We start from the raw sequence: 8,006 nt of genomic DNA on the forward strand, positions 1-8,006 counted from the left end.
TCAATCACTTCCACCTGGGGAGAAGAGGGTACGAATCAGATGGTTCTGTCTCTTCCATCTTCCATTGCTCCCACAGTTACTCCTCTCATCTGTACCTTTAAAGGGTGATTACATATACTGGACTTCTCTACATATACCATCTCACTTTCCAAAGAGTTTTATCTCACTTACCACTTGGGAGCAGGAATGGGCAGAAGAGGAAAGAAATTAGTGTAGGAATAATTATAAGTAGGGATATGGTAGTAGTGAGATTATGTGACTCATAAGAAGTTTAGGAAATAGTAAGTGCCAACTTAATGACAGGCATTTTCATATACTATAGCTGGTTATTGGCAGAGCCAAAAGGAAAATCCTATTGAATAGATTAAACATTTCACGAACTTAAGCCCACTTGTGTGAGTAATGGTCAGGAGCATTTAGATGGAGAAGAGGCCTCTTTAGAAACATTAGAACCATAATTCTATTTTTATCATCTACCTCCCTGGCACTTTGAAAACAGTTTGAGAGAGATGTCCATGGCCTACAAAATAAAGGCCAACACAGTTAAACACAAAGATTGTTGGGCTTAAGAGTAGAAATCAAATCCCGGTCCCATCATCTACCAGGTATATAAACTCAAGCAAATTACTGAATGTGTCTGAACATTAATTTCTTCATCTGGACAACGGCAACAGCACTACCTACCTCAAGCGTAGTTGAGAATACTACATGACATGGGGAAAGAACCTATCTTACTGTTTCAATAAATGTTAACTGAGTTTGAATTTGAATCCTGGGCCTAATTTTCCCTAGCATCCTGTAATTATGTGCCAACCAATCCCAACTTTGTCTTCTACTTCCCTGCTTTCAGCCTCATCCAAAGCCTGGAAGTGGCAGCGGAGAACCCAAGAACCATAAAATGGAGTTTCCTGGGTCTGAAACAGGACTTTAAGAAACAGCACACATAACCCAAATCATAACATCAAGATTCCATTCTGGAATCCTGAAGCTGGCAGCTGATAAACTCAGCATCACTCCTCACCCTATCCTGAATTATGGTCCATTGTGTATATGTCCATTTTCCCCACTTAGACTATAAGCTTCCGGAAATTAGAGACCACATCCAATTGAAGGGCTAATAAAAACCATGAAAACATAAATGGCAATATGAGAGGCATTACAAGGCATGTTGTGATTCTGTATCAGAAAGCTATATCCTTATAAGTGCTCTGTACAAAATAGGAACTGCCAAGTATCTGTCAAATAAATTACTTACTTCTTCATATTGTTGCCACCTTCCCAGTGAAAGATGGCAGTGGGACGGGAGAGAACAGGAGGGTGGCTAAGTGCTACCTGAAATGGTCTGAGCTCTAGAAGGCGCCTTAAGTTCCGTGGCTCTAATTCTCCTGAAAATTAGCCTTACTGATATCAACTGATACCATAACCAATTAACTTAAGATTAATTGAGCTCAAGGAAACAAAACTAAAGATACTGAGTTCTGGTGGAAAGGGAGGGGCAATGACATGGTCTTATGTTCAATTTTACGCTGAGCTTTCAGGTACTATTTCTTTTCAAACTCTATTGAATGCCTACTATATACATACACTCTGCTAGGAGCTGAGGATTTGAAGAGAAACAGAATGGTTCTCAAGGAGTTGACTTCTGACAGAGCGAGAGAGAGATGAATGCATATAAGGACCATAAAGTAAGTTTACGTATTATCACAGGTATAGGGCAGGCACAGGAAGAGAAGTGGAAAACAAACTCACAACACTTAAACAAAACCCAACCAAAACTAATATAGGCCTTTCCTGGATACTTAAAATAATTTAAAAAAATGTGCACTGAGGTATAATATTTATGACACCTACCAAGTTTCAGACACCTAACAAATATCCTATTAACCCTTACACTGTCCTATGAATTACAGCACACTTCTCTCTCCATTCAACACATGAGGAAACAGACTCAGATAAAGTCACCTGTTCAAGGTGACACAAACAACTGCAAGAGCTGAGATCCTTTCTCTCATGAGTGTACAGTGGAGTTTTCCAGTGGTTATACGATGTGTAGTATCACAACAGACTGAATGCAGAAACATATATGAGAATCCAGCTGTATTCTATTAAGGCAGACATTAAAAAGATTTGCCCCCCCAAAAAGCAAAACAATGCCACTCTTCTCACTACACTTTTTGTTTTCAAGATTATAGTTGTTTTTTATAAAAGGTATTATTTATGTTAAACTGCAATGGGTTTATTTTTTTTCTCCCAGTTTTATTGAGATATAATTGACATATAACATTGTCTAAGCTTAAGTTGTATAATGTGTTGATTTGATATACTTGTGTATTGCAAAATGATGACATTTTTCTGGTGGGCTTATTATTACCTTAAAATGATTTAATACGTCTCAGTTTTAATTTCTAATCTGATAAACATCAATATATATAAATCCCATGAACATCGATATAACTCACATAAACAAAATGTCGTTGGGAGTCTTAGACTTTTTAAGAGTATAAAGGGGTCCTAAGATACAAAGTTTGAGAGCCACTACACTACACCGTTGTATAGGCCCCATAGAGCAACGATATAGGAAGCCCTAGGGTTAGACTGATACCCTTTTTTCCCAAGATCTGTATCCTTAAGATCATTTAGCTTGAGTACTGCCAAAAGTGAATATCTAAAATTCTGCCAATTAAATCTGGGGCTCTAATTATGACACCACACCCCCCCACCCCGCAGCCCTGAACAGAGCCATTAAAAACAGATTTGTGTACAGCAGCCCCCGCACATAGCTTGCTTTAATTAGGCTCTCAGACCCACAAATTCAGCCTTTTAAGCCCTCAACATCTTCACATTAAATGCCAGCTCCTGCAGATCAGATGAGCCTACAGCCTACTGAACAAGAGAAACAGACACCCTACCTGATGAAAACAACAGCTTTCTTCTGTCCCGGAGGCAGCCGGTGCGCTGTGCTGCATACACCTTTTCTCCCATTCCCTAGGTTAGCAATAAAGTACATGTTGTGCTATAGCTGGGGAATGCCTCCAATCTAGCTCACTGCCAAGATTTCCAATTAAAAGAAGTATGCCAGAAGCAATCCTGACTTGCTGCAACTTGCAGACCTAGAGTGCAGAGGGTGCTGCAGCAGCACTGCAGGCTGAGGTTGGCAAGTAGCAACTATTCCAGAACAAAAACCGTATTTAGTAGACATGAATATTATTAATGTATGATATCTGAGATGAGCCTGATGGAGTTTGGAGTTTGTATTTAGTACTTATGCTCTTGAATTTTCCTCATATTCAGATTGTGGGTTAAATTTACTACGAAAATAGATCTAGATGAGGAATGGGAAGGTGAATGAACAAGGTTTCTTCAGGTGGAAGCACAGCTGCAGTATAGGATGTGGCTCAAAGGAAAAGGCTGGCAGTTACCATGACATTCTCTGCAAGAGGAATGGAGCTGGGATCAGATTGCCACAGGGGAGGCCCTCAGCAGTCCCTCCCTTTGAACAAGATGATGTAGGAGGCAATTAAAAAGAGACCAGAACAAAAAGAGATGTCTGTTAATTCCCTCCACCAGCAGCTTCAGTTAACGTTTACTGTTTTTTTCAGGGTCAAGTTCTATTCTAGGGCTTGGGTATATAAAAATGAGTAAAACATGCTTTGTACCCTGGTGGAGTTCACAATCTATCTCAAAAAAAAAAAAACTGTAAATAAAGTTACAACAAAGCATAATAAATGATATATGATAGTTATGAACCAGGACTATGAGAGTAGCATGAAGAGACAAGTGAGAGAATGCCTCAGAAAAGGTGATGCTTGAATTGAGAGGAGTTAAGAAGACAGTCTGGAAAAAGGCAACATGAGCAAAGGCTTAGGTTTGAAAAGGCCTAGTGGTCTGGGGAAAAGCTCCAGAAGTCTGGTGTGGAGCTCAAACTATAAGACATTCTATAATTTATGAGCAACGGCTTAGGGCTATTCCAAAGGTGTTCACGAGTGACTACCCAATTTGGAATACAAAAACCTATAAGTTCAGTAAATAAAAGTATTCAGAGTCCACTTAAGACAAGTTCTTTTAAATCTGGGATTCAGAACACTGTTACGAAAAATCCTAATCACACCAAGTCAAGATGTTAAAATACAGGCAAGGTTAATTCCACCTATAATCATCTTAACATGCACACCTTACTTATACGAAATAACAGTCTTAGAATCTTTTCAGTGCCAGGGTATAAAACGCATTACTGTTAATAATGGTGCATATAGTAAGTAATTTAGAAATATTAGGTATCCCTTTTCTTTCCATGTTTCCTGGGGAAACAAGAAAAGGGCAAAAGAAGAGCAGAAACAATTGAAATACATAACCAGATTCAGAATCCCGGCAACACAGGGAGGAGGTAACAGTTCTCGAGCCTTGTGCTACACACTGGAAAACATACAGTTCTTGCTCTGGCACAGGGGCTGGCAAACTACAGAAGGCCAGATCTGCCATTGTAGCACAAAAGCAGACATAGACAATATGTAGATAAACGGGAGTGGCCTAATTTGACCCAGGAGCCTTAGTTTGGCTAGGACCTAGGACCCCTGACCTAGAAGTATAGAAAGTCTTTAAAGAATTGATGACAAAGGTACCATGGGAGGCTGTAATAGAGGACCCTAACCTGGTTTTGAGAAACTAACTTTAAATAAAAAGCTTAAGAGTGAAGAGGAATTGGCTAAGTGGAGGAGCTGTTTCTTCGGAGGTGGTTCAAGGAGTGGTGGTTTTTGAGAAGAGTTCTCCCAGAACAAGGCCCAGGATGCTCTGTGGCAGTAACAGTGAGGGCCAGTTTGGGGAGAGAGAGTAGGGTTCATAATGAGTTGGTGGTGAAGTCATATACATCTTGGTAGGATTTTAACTTGAGGATTTTAGACTCTATTCACAAGGTGCTGGGAAGCCCCTGCAGAGAACCAGTGTATAAAAGAGCACTACTGACTTAATTTACTTGCTAATTCAAGAAAAAATTATTTAATGAGTACCTACTACATACTAGGTATGTATAAGACAAAGTCCCTGCCCCCAGGATACCTGTATTCTGGTGCAGGAGACAAACCACAAACGAATATAATAAACCTTGCTATAAGTGCTAGGAAGGAAATAAATACCCTGACTTCTGAGTGAGTGAGTTTAGGCTGAGATAGCAAGAATGGGTAGGATATGGTATACAGAGCCAAGGGAAGAGGTACCTGGTAGAATAGGTGGGCAAGAACTTGGCCTATGGTAGGTGATATTCTAAGGCCAGTGTGACCAGAGAATGGTGAAGGCAGAAGAATGAGAAAGGGAGGGGGATGTAAAAATGTAAAAATTTCTACCTGGAGGGTGATTTGGGTGGAAGTAGGGAAAACTGAGGATACTATTGTGGGAGTCCAGGCAAAAGATGATGGTTGGTTTGGAACATGGTGGTAGCAGTGGAGATGGAAAATAGAAGACAGATCTGAAATACATTTTGGAGGTAGAAGTCACAGGACTTATTGAAAGACTTGGGGAGAAGAATCCAACATGATTCCCAGAGGTCTAGCTTTGGTAACCATGTAGACGAGAGCCTGATTAATTCCTTGATGAGGTTTAGACCTTTTAGGGAGTAACAATACTAATCTAATCTAGCAGCCACACAATCCAAGTGAATAAGAATGGACTTCTATTGGCTGAAGGAGCCCAACTTATGGGAGCCCACTTAGTGAGACAGGGAAGACCAGGTTTAGAACGACCACAGGGAAAAGCAAAATTTTCTTTTTGTTATGTTAGGTATAGGATCTCTAACAGACATCCAAATGGAGCTATTAAATTGGCATTCTGTGTGTGATTCCTGAACCTACAGAAGAGAGGGCTGGGCTAGAAGTTTAAACTAGGGAGTTGCAAGCTTTCAGATGGTAATTAAAGCCATGGGACTGGATCACCTAAAAGCAGCATTCTGAGAACCCAGGATTGAACTCTGAAGGAAATTCAGCATTAGGTCTCAGGTAGAGAGCAAAAGTGGCTAGTAAAGGACACTGAGAAGTAGCAGCCAGAGAAATGGGGAAAATTCAGGAGTGAAGCATCAACAAAGTCAAGAGAAGAGAGTTTTAAGAAAGGGGTAAACTGTGTAGAATACTCCAGAGACTGAGGAAGATGAGAACAAAGTATCCGTGGGATTTGGCAATACAGAAGTCACTGGTGACCTTGACAAGAGCAGCTTCAATGGAGTAGTCAGAAGAGAAGCCAGACTCATGTAAGCTGAAGAATGAATAAAAGTCAAGAAAGTTGACACAGGTAGAAATCTGGCTGTGAAGGGATATCAAAAGAGTAGGATGGTAGTTGGTGGCAGATGAGAGGGATACCAGGACATAATTTGTATGTTGATGGAAACAAATTTTTATGGAGAGGTAGGATCTGGTGATTGATTTTATCGGGAAATAATGAAGAAGGATCCAAGGATTATACACAGGATTCTGACTGTGGTGCCATTTACTGAGACCAAGAACACAGGAGCAAGGGCAAATTTATGTGCCTTGAAAGACCGTATGTTTCCACCATACTGGGTAGGCTTCCTTTCTTGTGAAGGTCTTCTGAGAGAACTGTAAAATGTGAGTGAACCTCTCCAGACTGCACCACTTCCTGATGTGATTAATTCCTTGATGAGGTTTAGACCTTTTAGGGAGTAACAATACTAATCTAATCTAGTAGCCACACAATCCAAGTGAATAAGAATGGACTTGTATTGGCTGAAGGAGCCCAACTTATGGAAAAGGGCTCTAAATTCATAGCTAATGGGGGAGCAATCATACTTTTGTAATCAACACACTAAAGACTTAAAAACCAGTAATTTTCAAATAAACAGTGGAAGTGAGATTTTTCCCTAAGAAATTAATCAAATTCAAAATTGTTTACACTCTATATGTTCATTAACAGCAGCAGTGTAACTTAATCCTCCTTTGCTACTTCTGATACCACAGTGAATTTCCACGGACGTATTTTCAGAGAGCTTAGGCATCCTCTTAAAGAAAAATAAGTATCAGCTCTTGCAACAACCAAGGGAAATGAACCACTCCAGCCCGTTCAAGAGAGTGCCTGGAGAAAAAGGTAGAAACTAGAAAAAAAGGAAGTTTTGACTTAATAGCCCATCCCGATGTTTGTGGTAGGCGTTTGGGGGACGTAGCCATCTACAAAAACTTCTAATTTTATTACTCAACAATATGGGAAAAGATGGAATTTGGCATCGTCCTCTAGCCTGATGGCCAAGCTGATGAAAGCTCCGTAGCTTTCACATCCCCAGAACAAACAATTGGATCACCTGATCCTGACTCAGAAGCCCCAGGTCCCCTCCATTCCCCATCCTTTGGCGTGGCCCAGTTTTCAGAAGCTGCGAGAGAAGGACGGGATCCCAGGAAGCCTGTTCATACAACAGACTGCCCAATTCACTGGTTCTGGGTGGCAGAGAATTGGGAAACGCCTTGAGACTCTGAGCAACTACCCCACTTTCGTCCTCTTTTTCCCTCCTAGAGCAGTGAAGGCCGGGGGCCCCCTTCTTCCCGCATAGGGCTCTCCAGTGCCTCTTCCCTTACAGGACCAGGCCCTAGGAGCCTAGCTCCCCAGCTGACGCACTTGAGGAACACGCTTTCCAGTCTGAACTGTACCTGCCTGAGGCCCGCCGCTCCTCCGGTGCGCTAAGCCCCCACCGAGGAAAATGGAGTCGTCGAACCGAGACTGGGAAAGGATAGTACAGACCCACCGCACGGCCCCTCCGCCGCCACCGCCGCCGCTGCTGCGTCAACGTGCTACGTCACTTCCGGCTCTCTGTCACTGGGAGTGGGCGGGCCATTTTTTGCTCTCTTCTCCCACCGGGTTCTCGGCGCTTGGCCCCGGGGGGGCGCGAAAACTGGCCGAAGCGGTTCAGAAAGGCAGCTGTCACAGAGCCCCGGGAACAGAAGGAAGGGATTGGAAGCAACCAGGCCTAGCGGCTTCCTCCGGCCACTCTAGCCAAAAGAACCATAAAGACCAGACTA

At 42.0% G+C, this 8,006-nt stretch overlaps 1 protein-coding gene across 6 annotated transcripts in view; it reads right to left on the reverse strand.

The window, feature by feature from the left end:
* The window catches only part of SUPT6H (SPT6 homolog, histone chaperone and transcription elongation factor), a 30,269-nt gene extending 22,459 nt beyond the window's left edge, over positions 1 to 7,810 (reverse strand). For 4 of the 6 annotated variants that reach the window (XM_014862083.3, XM_070482702.1, XM_014862080.3 and 1 more), the window contains exon 1: positions 7,638 to 7,810. The gene's annotated coding sequence lies outside the window, so the exon portion shown is untranslated. Of the gene's footprint in view, positions 1 to 2,909; positions 2,986 to 7,637 lie in introns of all 6 variants that reach the window. The other 2 variants (XM_014862082.3, XM_070482703.1) reach the window with 2 other exon arrangements.
* Between the last annotated feature and the right edge of the window lie 196 nt (positions 7,811 to 8,006).

The sequence above is a fragment of the Equus asinus genome, chromosome 13, assembly GCF_041296235.1.
Source record: "Equus asinus isolate D_3611 breed Donkey chromosome 13, EquAss-T2T_v2, whole genome shotgun sequence".
Taxonomy (NCBI): Eukaryota; Metazoa; Chordata; class Mammalia; order Perissodactyla; family Equidae; genus Equus; species Equus asinus.